General features: G+C 44.3%; 1 protein-coding gene across 5 annotated transcripts in view; it reads right to left on the reverse strand.

The window, feature by feature from the left end:
- The window catches only part of LOC142750019 (serine/threonine-protein kinase N1-like), a 117,664-nt gene that overhangs the window by 91,661 nt on the left and 8,167 nt on the right, over positions 1 to 17,836 (reverse strand). For all 5 annotated transcript variants that reach the window (XM_075858730.1, XM_075858728.1, XM_075858729.1 and 2 more), the window contains one exon: positions 14,356 to 14,461. The gene's annotated coding sequence lies outside the window, so the exon portion shown is untranslated. The remainder of the gene's footprint in view (positions 1 to 14,355; positions 14,462 to 17,836) is intronic.

Raw genomic sequence — 17,836 nt, forward strand, 5'->3', positions numbered from 1 at the left:
CACCTGCTTCTATGTCTGTGAGACTGACTACATCTTCCACCACTCAGGATGGCAGGCTTAGGAGTGGGAGAGCCTATCACAGCCTGGCCAGACGGCGCTAGCTCCCGCCCTCCGTCTATTTATACCTGCCTTTCCTGTTCCTCCTTGCTTGTACTTCTTCTCTGTTGGTTTCCTGGCCCTGCTGCAGCTTCTTGAACTACTTGTCCCTGCTTCGTATTGACCCTGGCTTACTGACTACTCTTCTGCTCTGCGTTTGGTACCTCGTACACTCCTGGTTTGACTCGGCTCGTTCACTACTCTCCTGCTCTGCGTTTGGCACCTCGTACTCTCCTGGTTTGACTCGGCTCGTTTACTACTCTTGTTGCTCACGGTGTTGCCGTGGGCAACAGCCCCGTTTCCCTTTGTTCTGTGTTTCCTTATCTGTTGTCTGTCATGCACTTACTGAGTGTAGGGACCGTCGCCCAGTTGTACCCCGTCGCCTAGGGCGGGTCGTTGCAAGTAGGCAGGGACTGAGTGGCGGGTAGATTAGGGCTCACTTGTCTGTTTCCCTATCCCTGCATTACAGTGTGTACATATACTGTTGGATTATGTACTTTAAATGTGCAATGCTTTGTTTTATGTACCCTGTATGTTATAAAATGGACCTCTTTGGTCAACAAAATAAAGAATTTAAAAAAAAAAAAAAGCTGTGTATGGGCTTGTTTTTTGCGAGACAATTTGTAGTTTTTATTGGTACTATTTTGGGGTACGTGCAACTTTTGGATCACTTTTTATTCCATGTTTTGGGAGGGATGGTGACCAAAAAATTTCTGGCATTGTCTTTTATTTTTATTTTTTCGGTGTTCACCATGCGGGAAAAATAACACCATAGCTTTATAGTTTGGGTCGTTGCGGACACGGGAATACCAAATATGTGTATTTTTTTAATGTTTTCATTTTTGTCCTATAATAAAAGACTTATTAGAGGAAAAAAGGCAGTTTTTGTTTTTTTTAACTTGGAACTTTTATTTTTACACTTTTGTAAAACATTTTTTAACTTTTTTTTTGTCCCACTAGGGGACTTGGGGGCCTGCACCTCTGATCTTTACTATAATACATTACACTACTAATGTAGTGCAATGAATTAGAACTGTCAGTTATACACGGACAGCAAGACCAGGAGGCCATTGTTAGGCCTCCGGTTGCTATAGCTATCATCAGCACCCCCACAATCGCATCGCGACTATGCCAATCATTTACACACCACTAAGATGCAACAATCGCTTTTGATCATGACATTAAGAGGTTAATGGCAGGGATCGGAGCTAGCTCTATTCCATGCCGTTACAGCAGGGTGTCAGCCATAACATACAGCGGACACCCGCAGCTTCTGAGCCTGCGCTATTTATTTTCATGACCGAAAGCCTATTAGGCCCCAGGCTTCCGTATTTGGCAGATATTGTTAGGCCTCCGGTTGCCAAAGCAGCAGTCGGTAACCCCGCAGGGTGCTGATCTGCTAGTAACCCCATAGATGCAGTGCTTGCTTTTAAGCGCTGCATCTAAGGGGTTAATCATCCGGATCGGAAGCTAGCTCTGGTCCTGGCCTTGCCAGCAGGGTGTCAGCGGATGATGTCCCGGGTTCAGCTTCTGAGCCCGCACCTTAAACACAACGTTAGGTTACGTTGTGTTGCGTTAAGTCCTTAACGACAGCGACATAATAGTACATTGTATGTCGTTAAGGGGTTAATCACATCCACATTTTTCAGTTTTTGCCTCTCTGCCTTTCAGAAGTCATAACTTTTTTATTTTTTCATTGGCCTAGCTATATAAGGCTTTGTTTTATGCAAGGGAAAATATATTTTTTTCTGCATTGTTTGGGAGTAGAAAAATTTACTATGTGAGTTATATAATTTATTTTTGCAGCGTGAATATACGAAAAAGCAATTTTCTGCATTATTTTTGGTTTATTTGTTATCCCGCTCACGTTTCACGCTAAATAACCAATTTAATTGATTAGTCAGGTTATAGATACCTAATATGTGTAGGTTTTTTGTTTTTATGTAATGTAACGGCAATAAAATATATTTTATACCAAAAAATTAATTTAAAAAAAATATATGTTATTTATTTATTCATTTATTTATTTTTAATCCCATGAAGGGATAACTTTACTTTCAACTTTATTTTATACTTATAATGTATTAACATATTGCTATATACTAATACATTATAGTATGTCACTTTGACACAGGCTGCTTTCTAGGACCCCAGGGCTGTCTACAGAGGGTTCCCCCAGTCCCAGATCGCACAGGAACGTTTATCAGCCTCTTCTATAGAGATGCCAAAAGACGTCGCTGTAGACTGGGGACCCGCACCGCCTGCCGTCAAAAGACAGTGGACGGTCAGGAAAGGGATAAACACAGTTATGCCACAGTACAAGTATAATAAACATTGTGATATCACCGTACATGGAAATAAATTTAGTGATGTCAAGGTACAAGCATAATATACACAGTGATGTCGCAGCAAAGGGATAATGGACACAATGATTTCACAGCAAAGGTATAATAAACATAGCGGTGCCACAGGACAGATACAATAAACAAAGCGATGTCACAGTACAGGTATAATAAACACATTGATGTCACAGTAAAGAGATGATAAACACATTGATGTCACAGTACAGAGATGATAAACACAGTGATGTCACAGTACAGGGATAATAAACAGTGATATCAGAGTACAGAGATGATAAACATAGCGATGTCACAGTACAGGGATAATAAACACAGTGATGTCACAGTACAGGGATAATAAAGACAGTGATGTCACAGTACAGGGATAATAAACACAGTGATGTCACAGTACAGAGATGATAAACACAGCGATGTCACAGTACAGAGATAATAAACACAATGATGTCACAGTACAGAGATAATAAACACAGTGATGTCACAGTACAGGGATAATAAAGACAGTGATGTCACAGTACAGGGATAATAAACACAGTGATGTCACAGTAGAGATGATAAACACAGCGATGTCACAGTACAGAGATAATAAACACAATGATGTCACAGTACAGAGATAATAAACACAGTGATGTCACAGTACAGAGACAATAAACAAAGTGATGTCACAGTACAGGGATAATAAACAAAGCGATGTCACAGTAGAGGTATAATAAACACATTGATGTCACAGTAAAGAGATGATAAACACATTGATGTCACAGTACAGAGATAATAAACAGTGATATCAGAGTACAGAGATGATAAACACAGCGATGTCACAGTACAGGGATAATAAACACAGTGATGTCACAGTACAGAGACAATAAACAAAGTGATGTCACAGTACAGGGATAATAAGCACAGTGATGTTACAGTACAGGGATAATAAACACAGTGATAACACAGTAGAGTGATAATAATCACAGTGATGCGAAAGTACAAGGATAATAAACAGTGATGAAACAATACAGAGATAATAAACACAGTGATGTCACAGTACGGAGATAATGAACCCATTGATGCCACAGTACAAGAATAATAAACACTATGATGTTTTTGACCTCTCTGCAAAACCGCACCGTTTGAATACACCCTTAATGTAAACATTTCTCATCACCTTCTGCAACAAGGCAAAGTGACATTGTGTCAATTGAGATCGACACCAGCTGTATAAATCCATATGCAATGTGCTCCCCCTAGTGATCGCTACAAACAAAATTTCCAATGTGACTACAAAAAAATTACCTTGCTTCCGTAGTGACAAATGTCACGGACTGCATTGTTCAATAGCTGTAGGCCGCAGTGAAGTTCGCTACAGTTACTTTGGACGATGGGGCCCAGACGTTTCTCAGTTTACTTATGAATTACCATAAACTTCAGACTATGACCGACTACTGACCAAAGAATATTCAACAGATCAAAATCTAAACATATTGTTGGTTATCAGTTGTGCACAGCAGGTGTCTGGGAATGTCACTCTGCAGGAGAAACACCAAAAGTACATCTTCCCCTACTTTTGGATTGGTGGGGGTATCAGAGGTCAGACCCCCCACTATTAAGAATATTATGGCCTTACCTAAAAATAAGCCATAACATTCTAAAATGGGAATACCCCTTTAAATACAGCCCTTATGCTTGTCTTATGAGTAAATATTTTGTATATTTGGAGATCTTTTACTGTTCTTTTATTTGACATATTCATGTAAAACAAGAGTGTTCTCATTCATTGACAGCAAACAAATATCTCAAAAATGTTGAGGAATTGTATATTAGAAAGTTGCAGAACTTTTGACTTATACGGTGCTTGAAGGGGTTGTCCGAGATAAAATGACTGTTAATGCCTGTAATTTATAAATGTAAATACATTTCTAATATACTTAAATTTTCCAAAGTGGCCCCGTTTCCAGCTCCTGCCTTGGGGTACTTGACGGGCGACGTCACTCTCTGCACTGGCTCTGGCCGCTGTGTTAATCTCCAATTTTTTTCTGGGTATACGACACGTCAATTGTGACGTGCCGTGTATGGGCTGTTCTGCTGCACAGCCCGTAACGCGCATTGCGTGGTCCCTGCTGTTCTCGAGATAACAGCAGGGGCTGCGCATGCGCGTTACAACAGAGCAGCCCATACACGGCACGTCACAAGTGACGTGTCGTATACCCGGAAAAGAATTTAAGATCAACACAGCGGCCAGAGCCAGTGCAGAGAGTGACGTCACCGTCAAGTACCCCACGGCAGGATCTGGAAACAGGGCCACTTTGGAAAATGTAAGCTTATTACAAATGTATTTACATTTATAAATTACAAGCATTGACACAGTCATTTTATCTCGGACAACCCCTTTTAGCTTTAGCTGCATAAAACCGTAAAACCCCATTAACTAGATGCTGTATGGTGTTATTCACTATGTGCTGTATAGCTAGTATTAAAGAGGTTATCCCACTAATTGGGGTGCTGATATTAAAAGGGTTATCCCACCAAAACAACTTATTACCTATCAATAGGATAGGTGATAAGTCTTTGATCGCTGGGAGTCTCACCGCTGGGACTCCCACTGATCGAGGGAATGGGGGCCCCCGAGTCCCCTAGGTGAATGGAGCAGCGGTCATGCATGCGCGCTGCTGCACTATTCATTCTCTATGGGATGGGCAAAGATAGCCAAGTGCAGCACTCGGCTATCTCCGGCTGTACCATATAGAATGAATGGGGCAGTAGCACGCATGTGTGATCGCAGCTCCGTTCATTCAGCGTACTTTGTACCCAGGTTCTATTGATTATTGTGGGTCCTAGTGGTGGGACAGGTGATAAATTGTTCTGGCTGGATAACCCCTTTTAATTTTGTACAGTATGGCGTTATGTAGACTACCATTCAAAAGTTTAGGGTCACTCAGAAATTTCCTTATTTTTGCAAGAAAAGCACAGTTTTTTTCAATGAAGATAACATTAAATGAATCAGAAATACACTCTAGACATTGTTAATGTGCTAAATGACTATTCTAGCTGCAAACGTCTGGTTTTTAATGCAATATCTACATAGGTGTATAGAGGTCCATTTCCAGCAACCATCACTCCAGTGTTCTAATGGTACATTGTGTTTGCTAACTGTGTTAGAAGGCTAATGGATGATTAGAAAACACTTGAAAACCCTTGTGCAATTATGTTAGCACCGCTGTAAACAGTTTTGTTGTTTAGAGGAGCTATAAGGGCAGATACAGACGAACGTTGCGTTTTTGTGCGCGCAAACAACGTGGCGTTTTGCGTGCGCAAAAACCATTTGACAGCTGCGTGTGTCATCCGTGTCTGATGCGCGGCTGCGTGATTTTCGCGCAGCCGCCATCATAGAGATGAGGCTAGTCGACGGCCATCACTGTCCAAGGTGCTGAAAGAGCTAACTCTTTCAGCACCCTCGACAGTGAATGCCGAACACAATATCGCAAAACCTGTAGAAAAAAAAGAAAAAGTTCGTACTTACCGAGAACTTCCCGGCCGTTGCCTTGGTGACGCGTCCTTGGTGACGCGTCCTTGGTGACGCGCCTCTCTTGACATCGGGCCCCACCTCCCTGGATGACGCGCCAGTCCATGTGACCGCTGCAGCCTGTGCTTGGCATGTGATTGGCTGGAGCTGTCACTTGGACTTAATTGTCATCCCGGGAGGTCAGACTGGAGGAAGAAGCCGGGAGTTAGCGGTAAGTCAGAACTTTTTTTTTTTTCTACAGGTTCATGTATATTGGGATCGGAAGTCACGGTCCATGGTGCTGAAACAGTTTAACTCTTTCAGCACCATGGACAGTGACTATCTCCTGACGTCGCGTACCGATAATTTTTTTGCCGGGTTCGGCCAAAACGAGTTCGGCCGAACCCGGTGAAGTTCGGTTCGCTTGTCCGGCTTCGCTCATCGCAAAGACACTCCGTTTGGATGTTCGGAAACAGAAAAGCACATGGTGCTTTTCTGTTTTCATTCATCCTTTTCACTGCTGTTGCGCGAATCACGCTCGTCCCACGGAAGTGCTTCCGTGTGGTGCGCGTGATTTTCACGCACCCATTGACTTCAATGGGTGCGTGATGCGCGAAATACGCAGAGTTATTGAACCTGTCGCGCTTTTTGCGCAGCAGACAAACGCTGCGCAAAAAGCACGGACTGTCTGTACTGCCCCATAGACTTGTATTGGTCCATGCGTGCCGCGTGAAAACCACGCGGCCCGCACGGACCGAATACACGCTCGTGTGAATCCCCCCTAAAACTGACCTTCCTTTGAGCTAGTTGAGAATCTGGAGCATTATATTTGTGGGTTTGATTAAACTCTCAAAATGCTAGAAAAAGAGAGCTTTCATGTGAAACTCGACAGTCTATTCTTGTTCTTAGAAATGAAGGCTATTCCATGCGAGAAATTGCCAAGAAACTAAAGATTTTCTACAACGGTGTGTACTACTCCCTCCAGAGGACAGCACAAACAGGCTCTAACCAGAGTAGAAAGAGAAGTGGGAGGCCCCGCTGCACAACTGAGCAACAAGACAAGTACATTAGAGTCTCTAGTTTGAGAAATAGACACCTCACAGGTCCTCAACTGGCAGCTTCATTAAATAGTACCCGCAAAACGCCAGTGTCAACGTCTACAGTGAAGAGGCGACTCCGGGATGCTGGCCTTCAGGGCACAGTGGCAAAGAAAAAGCCATATCTGAGACTGGCTAATAGAAGGAAAATATTAATCTGGGCAAAAGCACACAGACATTGGACAGAGGAAGATTGGAAAAAAGTGTTATGGACAGACGAATCGAAGTTTGAGGTATTTGGATCACACAGAAGAACATTTGTGAGATGCAGAACAACTGAAAAGATGCTGGAAGAGTGCCTGACGCCATCTGTCAAGCATGGTGGAGGTAATGTGGTGGTCTGGGGTTGCTTTGGTGCTGGTAAAGTGGGAGATTTGTAGAAGATAAAAGGGATTTTGAATAAGGAAGGCTATCACTCCATTTTGCAACGCCATGCCATACCCTGTGGACAGCGCTTGATTGGAGCCAATTTCATCCTACAAAAGGACAATGACCCAAAGCACACCTCCAAATTATGCAAGAACTATTTAGGGAAGAAGCAGGCAGCTGGTATTCTATCTGTAATGGAGTGGCCAGCGCAGTCACCAGATCTCAACCCCATAGAGCTGTTGTGGGAGCAGCTTGACCGTATGGTACGCAAGAAGTGCGCATCAAGCCAATCCAACTTGTGGGAGGGGCTTCTGGAAGCATGGGGTGAAATTTCTCCCGATTATCTCAGCAAATTAACAGCTAGAATGCCAAAGGTCTGCAATGCTGTAATTGCTGCAAAAGGAGCATTCTTTGACGAAAGCAAAGTTTGAAGGAGAAAATTATTATTTCAAATAAAAATCATTATTTCTAAGCTTGTCAATGTCTTGACTATATTTTCTAGTCATTTTGCAACTCATTTGATAAATATAAGTGTGAGTTTTCATGGAAAACACAAAATTGTCTGGGTGACCCCAAACTTTTGAACGGTAGTGTAGTTTATAGTTATATTAATTATGTGCAGTATGGAGGTATTAATTACATTCTGTATAGCCATATTAATTTTATATAGTTCAGCGGGTATTAATTACTTAGTTATAAATATTTACAATATGGCTTTTGTTATTATCTATTGTATCGTGTTATTTATTATATACTACAGATGTGTCCTTCCTTACCTTTCCACGTATCTCAACATATCCTGAGATGTGTGGAGCGAGTTGACCAGCTTTTGGAAAAAAACAAAAACACATGATTTTGCGATACTCTGTCACGAGATGTCTATGCAGTATGTGTCTATGTGTGGCCACCCAGTGGTTGTAATGTGGATTACAGCCTGTCAAGGGTTTTGCTAGCATGTCACGATACTGTATTGAAATTGTTTCGTGAAAAATTAAAATCATTAACAAAATTTAAGCAAAGGTAAGGGTGGACAAATCTGTATACAGCTATATTATTTATGCACTGCATGGTTGTATTATTTACTATGGCTCTGTATAGCCCATGCCTTAGATGTTTTCAGACCCTAGCAATGACTCTAATCATCATTATACTGTATAAAATGTTTTAACAGTTATATCGGCCATATTATTTGTGTGTCTATAGCCACGTAAATATAAAAGGTCTAGAGCGTAATACTACTCTGCAGAGTGCCAGTGTAGAACTGGTATGTGACCACTATATGGTCACTGTATGGTGATATTATTGGTCCTTGTGGTAAATATATGTGGTCATGGTGTGGAGGTATTATTTGGTCCTTGTATACTGGTATTATTTGGTAACTGCATGACTGTATTATTCAGAAAAATACTATTATATATACATTAGTGTTTATGACGGGAGAAACTATTCGGGGGCAGGGCTGGTGTATCTATGGGTACAGATTTCCTTCTAAAGCAATTATTAGGGACACTATACTAATGTGGTTGTCTGTCGAAGTCTATGACATTCTAAAAGTTGTTTTATAGTTATGCTGTCTTCAATATTTTTGGTGTTTGGGTGGAGCGGGGGCATAAGACATGCCTTGGGGCTCGTGCCCACTGGCGTAGCTATAGGGGTCGCAGCGGTCGCAATTGCGACCGGGCCCCGAAGCCAGGAGGGCCCACAGCCCCCCGCACCACATCAATAAAAAGTTACTATAGTAACTCGGGCCGCGGGCCCCTGTTACTATAGTAACAGACTGTACTTACCTTCCTGGTTCCGGATCGCAGCGGAGGTCCTGACGTCAAGCGCTGTGCGCAGCGCATGACGTCACAGCGCTATGCACCGCGCACAACATCGAGAGGATAGAACTTCCGCCACGGCCGAAGAGGAAGGTAAGATTAGTTGCCCTGACTGGCGGGGTCCGACTCCCGGAACCCGCCAATCAGCTGTTTTGAAGGGACCGCAGCAATCGTACGAGAGCTGCTTGCCCTTCATTCCGGTCACACTGTGAATCGGTGTCGTCGATTCACAGTGTGAGCGAGTAGTGAAATGAAGGGGAAGCAGGTCTCTTACGAGTGCTGCGGCCCCTTCAAAACAGCTGATTGGCGGGTCCCGGGAGACGGACCCCGACACATCAGATATTGATGGCCTATCCTGAGGATAGGCCATCAATGTTTAGGGACTGCACAACCCCTTTAAGCCTACGATGTAGCAGGCTTAGGTGGCCCATGAGAGAGGATCACAGATTGTGTGATGCTGTCTGCTGGGCGCTGTATCTAAGCCAATCACATGGTAGGCTTAGATACACGGCCCATGTGTGATCCTGTCTGATGGGCCCTGTATATAAGTCTACCACACTGTAGGTTTAGATACAGGGCCCCAGCACACAGTAATCTTATACTGTATAACATTACTGTCTGCTGGACCCTGTATCTAAGCCTACCTTGTGGTAGGCTTAGATACAGGGTCCCACAGACAGTATCACACATGGGCCCTGTATCTAAGCCTGTGTTACTAATCGTTTTCTGTGTGTTTTCTTACAGGTTCGGTCGTTGGACTACGTCGGATTCCAGGACTACTTCGATGACGGCTTTTTTATTATTATCAATAAAATGGTTAATGAGGGTGGTGTTGTTTTTTTAAATTTCAATAACATATTTTTTCTATGTCTTTGTGTATTTTTTTAAACTATATTACTATCGCCTTAGTAATGGCCGCCGGCTGATTGACAGCATCCATTGCTAAGGCGGGGCTTAGTGTTAGCCGGTGCAGAGGCGAACACTAACCCCGTTTATTACCCCGGTACCCACCGCCACCAGGGGTGCTGGGAAGAGCCGGGTACCATCCAGTACTTGACCATCTGTAGTGATGGTCGGGCAATGGGGTGGCCGCAGGCTGGTATTATCAGGAGGGGAAAGGCCAAAAACAGTGGCCCTTCCCACCCTGGTAATGCTAGGCTGCGGCTGCTTTATTGTATCTGGCTGGTTATGAAAAATGGAGGGGGACCCCACATCATTTTAAAAAAATAAAATAAAAAATAATTGTAAAGAACGATGTCGGGTCCCCCCCAATTTTCATAACCAGCCAGATACAACACAGCAGCAGCAGGCAGCATTACAAGGGTGGGAAGGGCCACTGTTTTTGGCCTTCCCCAGCCTAATACTACCAGCCTGCGGCCACCCCGGTGCCTGCCCGTCACTACAGATGGTCGGGTACTGGTTCTTACCCGTCTCTTCCCAGCACCCCTGGTGGCGGTGGATACCGGGGTAATAATGGGGGTTAGTGTTGGCCTTTGCACCGGCTAACATTAAGCCCCGCCTTAGTAATGGAGGTTGTCAATCAGCCAGCGGCCATTACTAAGGCGGTGATAATAAAGTTTAAAAAGATACAAGCACATAGAAAAAATATTTTATTGAAATAAAAAAACACAACCCTCATTAAGCATTTTATTGAGAATAAAAAAACGCCGTCATTGAAGTCCTCGAATCCGAAGTCCAACAACCGAACCTGTAAAAAAACACAAACACACAAAAATAATCAGTAACACATAAAGAAGCAAAATTATTATTCTTACCTTTCCTGGGTCCAGTATCTAATCCGATCATGTGTGATACTGTCTGCTGGGCCACTGTATCTAATCCTATCATGTGTGATACTGCCTTCTGAGCCACTGTATCTAATCCTATCATGTGATACTGTCTGCTGAGCCGCTGTATCTAATCCTATTATGTGTGGTAGTCTGCTGAGTCACTGTATCTAATCCTATCATGTGTGATACTGTCTGCTGAGCCCCTGTATCTAATCCTATCATGTGTGATACTGTCTGCTGAGCCACTGTATCTAATCCTATCATGTGTGGTACTGTCTGCTGAGCCACTGTATCTAATCCTATCATGTGTGATACTGTCTGCTCAGCCACTGTATCTAATCCTATCATGTGTGATACTGTCTGCTGGGCCACTGCATCTAATCCTATCATGTGTGATACTGTCTGCTGAGCTGTGTATCTAATCCTTTCGTGTGATACTGTCTGCTGGGCCCTATCTCTAATCCCATCATGTATGATACTGTCTGCTGACTCATTGTATCTAATCCTATCATGTGTGATACTGTCTGATCAGCCACTGTATCTAATCCTATCATGTGTGATACTGTCTGCTGGGCCACTGCATCTAATCCTATCATGTGTGATACTGTCTGCTCAGCCACTGTATCTAATCCTATCATGTGTGATACTGTCTGCTGAGCCACTGTATCTAATCCTATCCATAGTTGATAGGGTCGTAGTGCTATAGTTATGCTGTCTCCTATACACACATTTTTTTTGGGTGGACACATATGTATTGGGGCTATTTCCCCTGATATTTTAAGTCCTTAGTGACGCCCCAGCTGCTAGTGCTGCATTGTTGGGTCATTTAGGAGACCCAGCGATGCAACTGAAGGCTGCGGACCGTCGGCCATGAGAAGTTTGCGGGGGGGGGGGCCCAATAAGAACTTTTGCATCGGGGCCCATGAGCCTTTAGCTACGCCCCTGCTCGTGCCCATGATCTTTATAGATCCTAGCAGCGCCCCTGGGTGTAACTGATGAGCACCGTTATGTCCCAATGACTATTTAACATACTTGTACTGAATCTTGTTGCATCATAAGCCTGCTGGAAGATCTCTATTGTGTATCAGCAGGGAATACACATGAGGGACAACACAAAATTTAAAGTCATACGTGTGTTAATATTACACCAGCAATTGTTTGCTCTTGTGAACTGGAGCTTCTTCATTTGCACCTAGAATGGTAAAGTCAGGCCAGCGTCAATAGAGTCCGGTTTACATGAAGCATTTTTGCATGAGCAATAGACAATTTTTTTAAATATATTTTTTATTTACACCCTTAGTACTCATGCACACTGCATAAATTCATCCAAAAAATGGTGGCATGCTCCATTGTATGCTGTGTTACAGGAGTATTTTCTCCTAGAAGTATTGCTTCCAAGAGTATATTTTACTGCGACTGCCACGAAAATGCGACAAAATGAAGTTTTTTTTGCAAATCACAGCAGAACTGCTGCATTTTGCCACATTTTTGAGGCAGCCACAGTAAAAAAATGCAACTTGACTGCGCCGTCTGAATATACCCTAAGGCCTTGTTCACACAGTGCAGATTTGCTGCAGATTTTGGATGCATCTTTTAGCCAAAGCTAGTATTGGATCTAGGAGAGCGAACCTGTTTAGGTTTCATTCCTGATTGTGGCTTAAAAATAAGGCCTAAGATGCCGATACTTAGCTCCATTCGAAAAATAAGTCCCTGCAACATCGAAAACAGCGACAACTGTGAGGTCAGCGGATGGGGAGGGCTCAAGGTATCCTGCTGCGGTGCGTCGTTGAGGCCCGACTATGACCGCTAGTGGTAAAGTCATGTGACCCAACCCGTCCAGCTGTGGCCAACAGAGGCGTAGCTAGGGCTTTAAAACAGAGGGGGTGAAACACATCTGAGAGGGCCCCAACCCAGTGGGCCTCCCACACAATATAATGGCCCCCACAAAGTATAATGTCCATATAGCTGCCCCCACACCATATAATGTCCCTATAGTGCTTACCCACACAGTATAATGTCCCTATAGCTGCCCTTACACAGTATAATGACCCCTTAGTGCCCCCACACTGTATAATGCCCCTATAGCTGCCCCTATACAGTACAATGCACCCATAGCTACCCCCACACAATATAATGCCCCTATAGCTGTCCCCACACAATATAGTGCCCCTATAGTGCCTCCCGACACAGTATAATGCCCCTAAATCTGCCCCAGCACAGTATAATGCCCCCATAGCTGCCCCACAGGATAATGCCCCTATAGCTGCCCCACACACAGTTGAATGCCCTGTAGCTGCTCCCACACAGTATAATGACCCTATAGCTGCCCCCACAAATTATAATGCCCCTACAGCTGCCCCCACACTGTATAATGCTCCTATAGAAGCCCTCCCCACAGTATAATGCCCTCCATAGCTACCCCCACAGTATACTGCCCCTATAGCTGCCCCACACAGTATAATGCCCCTATAGAAGCCCTCCCTACAGTATAATGCCCTCCATAGCTACCCCCACACAGTATACTGCCCCTATAGCTGCCCCCACACAGTATAATGCCCCTATAGTGCCTCCCTACACAGTATAATGCCCCTTAATCTGCCCCCGCACAGTATAATGCCCCCATAGCTGCCCCCACAGGATAATGCTCCCATAGCTGTCCCCAGCAGTATAATTACCCCATAACCGCCACCTCACAGTATAATGCCCCACAGCTGCCCCGACTCAGTATATTACCCCCATAGCTGCCACCTCACAGTATAATACCCTTATAGCTGCCCCACGCAGTATAATGCCCCGCATAGCTCCCACCTCACAGTATAAAGCCCCACAGCTTCCCGCACACAGTATAATACCCCCATAGATGCACCACATAGCCCCAATAGTGCCTAATAAAAATAAGAAAATACATACTTCATTATGCCCGTTCCCACGATAGGTGGAGGAGATCCTTCTGCTCCTCTGGTCTGTGCAATGAGTGGCTCAGCGCAGAGAGGCGCGATGACGTCACCCTATCGCACCTGTCTGCTCCGAGCCGCCCACGGCTCAGCGCTCACGGCAAAGTGAGTGCTGGAGCAAGGAGCCGTCAGCTCCTTCCTCCAGCATTGATTTAAACTTTATCTGCGTCCTGAGGACGCAGATGCAGTTGAAACCGGAACATCAGTCAGTGGCTCGCGACCCCCTGGAGGTCTCCACATGACCCAGAGTTTGGGAAAACAAGCTTTAAACCTTTCCTTCCTTTTTGATCCATTTCTGGCTTTGGCTAAAAAAACTAAGCCAAAAACTGCATCAAAACTGTGTGTGTGATCCTGGCCTAAAATGAAACTTTGTGTCACTTACTTGGAGAACAAGTAGATTTCACTTCTTCTGGGTGGTAGCTGACAGTGGTTGCTATAGGAGATGGCAGTCAATATAGATGAGCCAAAGTCAGGAAGCAGAAGTCAGACTGCAAAGAAGGAAAAAGTGTAGTGAGGAAGCGATCTGGGAATCAGCGGAGGCAGGTAGGTTGAGGTTGGGGCATGAAGAATGGTATCTGAATAGCACAACAGGAACAATGGATGAGCTTTCCATTATCATTTTTCTTGAAGGAACTGTGCAAGGGCAACAGACATACCGGTACACAGGTGGCACTGCCAGACGTCTACATTCCAAATAGGCACCTACAGTATGCCCAGCACTAAAGTAATAAATCACCAGTTAAAAATTTATTTAAAAAGTATACCTTACATACGTATAGAATTACCCATGGGGAGATGATCTGTAAAAAGTTGTTTTTGACAACTACCAGATTTTTGGACTACAGGACACCACCCAGGTTTAGACAGCAGAAAAAAGTTAACATATATTTTTACTCTAACCCTGACATTGTACACACACAGCTCTGCAGCACGCACATTATACCAGGGGCGTTGCTAGGGTCTTAAAAGATCAGGGGCACAAGCCCCAAGCCATATGCATGGATAGACAGACAGACAGACAGACAGACAGACAGACAGACAGACAGACAGACAGATAGATAGATAGATAGATAGATAGAGATAACTTTGATAACACATAATAGTCTGACAAAAACAATGGCTCAGGAGTAAATGGTCCCTGGATATTAGACTGATGAATTAAAATCATTTCTTTGGTGCCTGAAACATGTATCCATAGTAGGCCTGCCCCCAAATAGTGAATAAATAATACCACCACATAGTGACTGAATAATACCCCATACTGTTACTGAATAATACCGCCACACCATGACCACATAGTGACTGAATAATACCCCCATACCGTTACTGAATAATACCGCCACACCATGACCACATAGTGACTGAATAATACCCCCATACTGATACTGAATAATACCGCCACACCATGACCACATAGTGACTGAATAATACCCCCATACTGATACTGAATAATACCTCTACACAATGACCACATATTATCACCACATAGTGACTAAATAATGCCACCACACCGTAACCACAGTGACTGAATAATACTCCCATACTGTTACTGAAGAATACCTCCACACCATAACCACATAGTGACTGAATAATACCCACATACTGTTACTGAGTAATACTGCCAAACCATAACCACATAGTGACTGAATAATACCGCCACACGATAACCACAAAGTGACTGAATAATACCCCCCATACTGTTACTGAAAAATACCTCCACACCATAACCACATAGTGACTGAATAATACCCCCATACTGTTACTGAATAATACCGCCACACCATAACCACATAGTGACTGAATAATACCTCCATACAATAACCACATAGTGACTGAATAATACCCCCATACTGTTACTGAATAATACCTCCATACAATAACCACATAGTGACTGAATAATACCCCCATACTGTTACTGACTAATACCGCCACACCATAACCAAAGTGACTGAATAATACCCCCATACTGTTACTGAATAATACCTCCATACAATAACCACATAGTGACTGAATAATACCCCCATACTGTTACTGAATAATACCTCCATACAATAACCACATAGCGACTGAATAATACCCCCATACTGTTACTGAATAATACCGCCACACCATAACCAAAGTGACTGAATAATACCCCATACTGTTACTGACTAATACCACCACACCATAACCACATAGTGACTGAATAATACCCCCATACTGTTATTTAACAAAAAACACTATACAAAGACCAATATTACCACCATATAGTGACAATATAGTGGTAGATGCCAGTTATACACAGGAGCTCTGCAGACTATATTGGTGATTACAGTACATTTATATCCAGTGACTCACAGGTGATGTTTTATATGATTTCCCTTTTTTTCTCCATCCGGCCCAGACCACTGTGACGACTTATTCCAGCCACGACTCGTCTAGTTTTTCCTGCATCCTCGCCACCTATACCCCATCCTCTAAACAAACTCGTAATCCACAGTGCCCCATACCCTCAGTTCTCGACACAATAAAAGTGCTCCATCAGTACCAGTGCCCTCTTTGTGCCCCTACGCAGTCATAATGCCCCCTTTGTGCCCACTGTATATAGCGCCACAGCGTCCCCCTGTAGGTAGCACCACACACACAACCCCCTGTAGATAGCGCTACACACACACCTGCCCCTTGAAGATAGCGCCACACACAGCTCCCTCTTGTAGATAGCGCTACACGCACATCCTCCCCTTGTAGGTAGCTTTACACACAGCCCTCCTTGTAGATCGAACCACACACAGCCCCCCTTATAGCTAGCGTCGCACACAGCCCCCCATTGTAGCTAGCTCCACACACAGCCCCCCTTTTAGCTAGTGCCACACACAGCCCTTTTAAATAGCGCCACACACAGCCCCGCTTGCAGATAGAGCCACACACAGCCCACCCTTGTAGATAGTACCACACAGCCCCCCTTGTAGATCGTGCCACACAGCCCCCTCAGTACATAGTGCCACAGAGCCCCCCTAGTAGATAGTGCCACACATTCCCCCTGATAGTGCCACACAACCCTCCCCCTGTATTGTGCCACACAGCCCTAGTTGATAGTGCCACAAACCTCCCTTGTAGATAGTATTACACAGCCCCCCTGTATAGTGCCACACAGCCTCCCTACTAATAGTGCCACACCCCCCCTTGTAGATAGTACCACACAACCCCCCCGGCATAGCCCCCTTACTAGATAGTGCCACACAGCCCCCCTTAGTAGGTAGCGTCAAACAGCTATCCCCCTGTTTTAGATAGACAGCCCCCTTTAAAAAAACAAAAATAAATAAATCGTTCTTACCTGGCCCCCCTTCCTGCAACAGACGGAACGCTCCTCCGCCTCTTGATGGGACCCTTGTGTAGGCCAGCGTGATACAGTGACGTTATCACGCTGGCCTGCGCAGGGTCTCCGTCCCAGTGTCTCATAGGCTGCAGGTCCATTAATGCTATGTGCCGGGCGGCTCGGGCCCTCTCATGCCGTGGGCCCCGCAGCAGCCACTATGGCTGCTATATTGGGCAGGGAGCCCTAGGCAATTGCCCGGTTTGCCCCCTGTGACTAAGGCTGTGGCTGGAGATCCGGGTCACTAGGCAAAAAATCCAGGGCATGAACCCCGCATGCCTGGTGCTAATGACACCCCTGAATTATACACATGCAGCACTGTTACACGGACAGTAGATATACACACAGCTGTACACTACACACATTATAGACATACAGAACAGCTGCATAAACAGTATATACAGTGAAGAAAATAAGTATTTGATCCCTTGCTGATTTTGTAAGTTTGCCCACTGTCAGACATGAACAGTCTAGAATTTTTAGGCTAGGTTAATTTTACCAGTGAGAGATA

Source organism: Rhinoderma darwinii, chromosome 3, assembly GCF_050947455.1.
Source record: "Rhinoderma darwinii isolate aRhiDar2 chromosome 3, aRhiDar2.hap1, whole genome shotgun sequence".
NCBI lineage: Eukaryota > Metazoa > Chordata > Amphibia > Anura > Rhinodermatidae > Rhinoderma > Rhinoderma darwinii.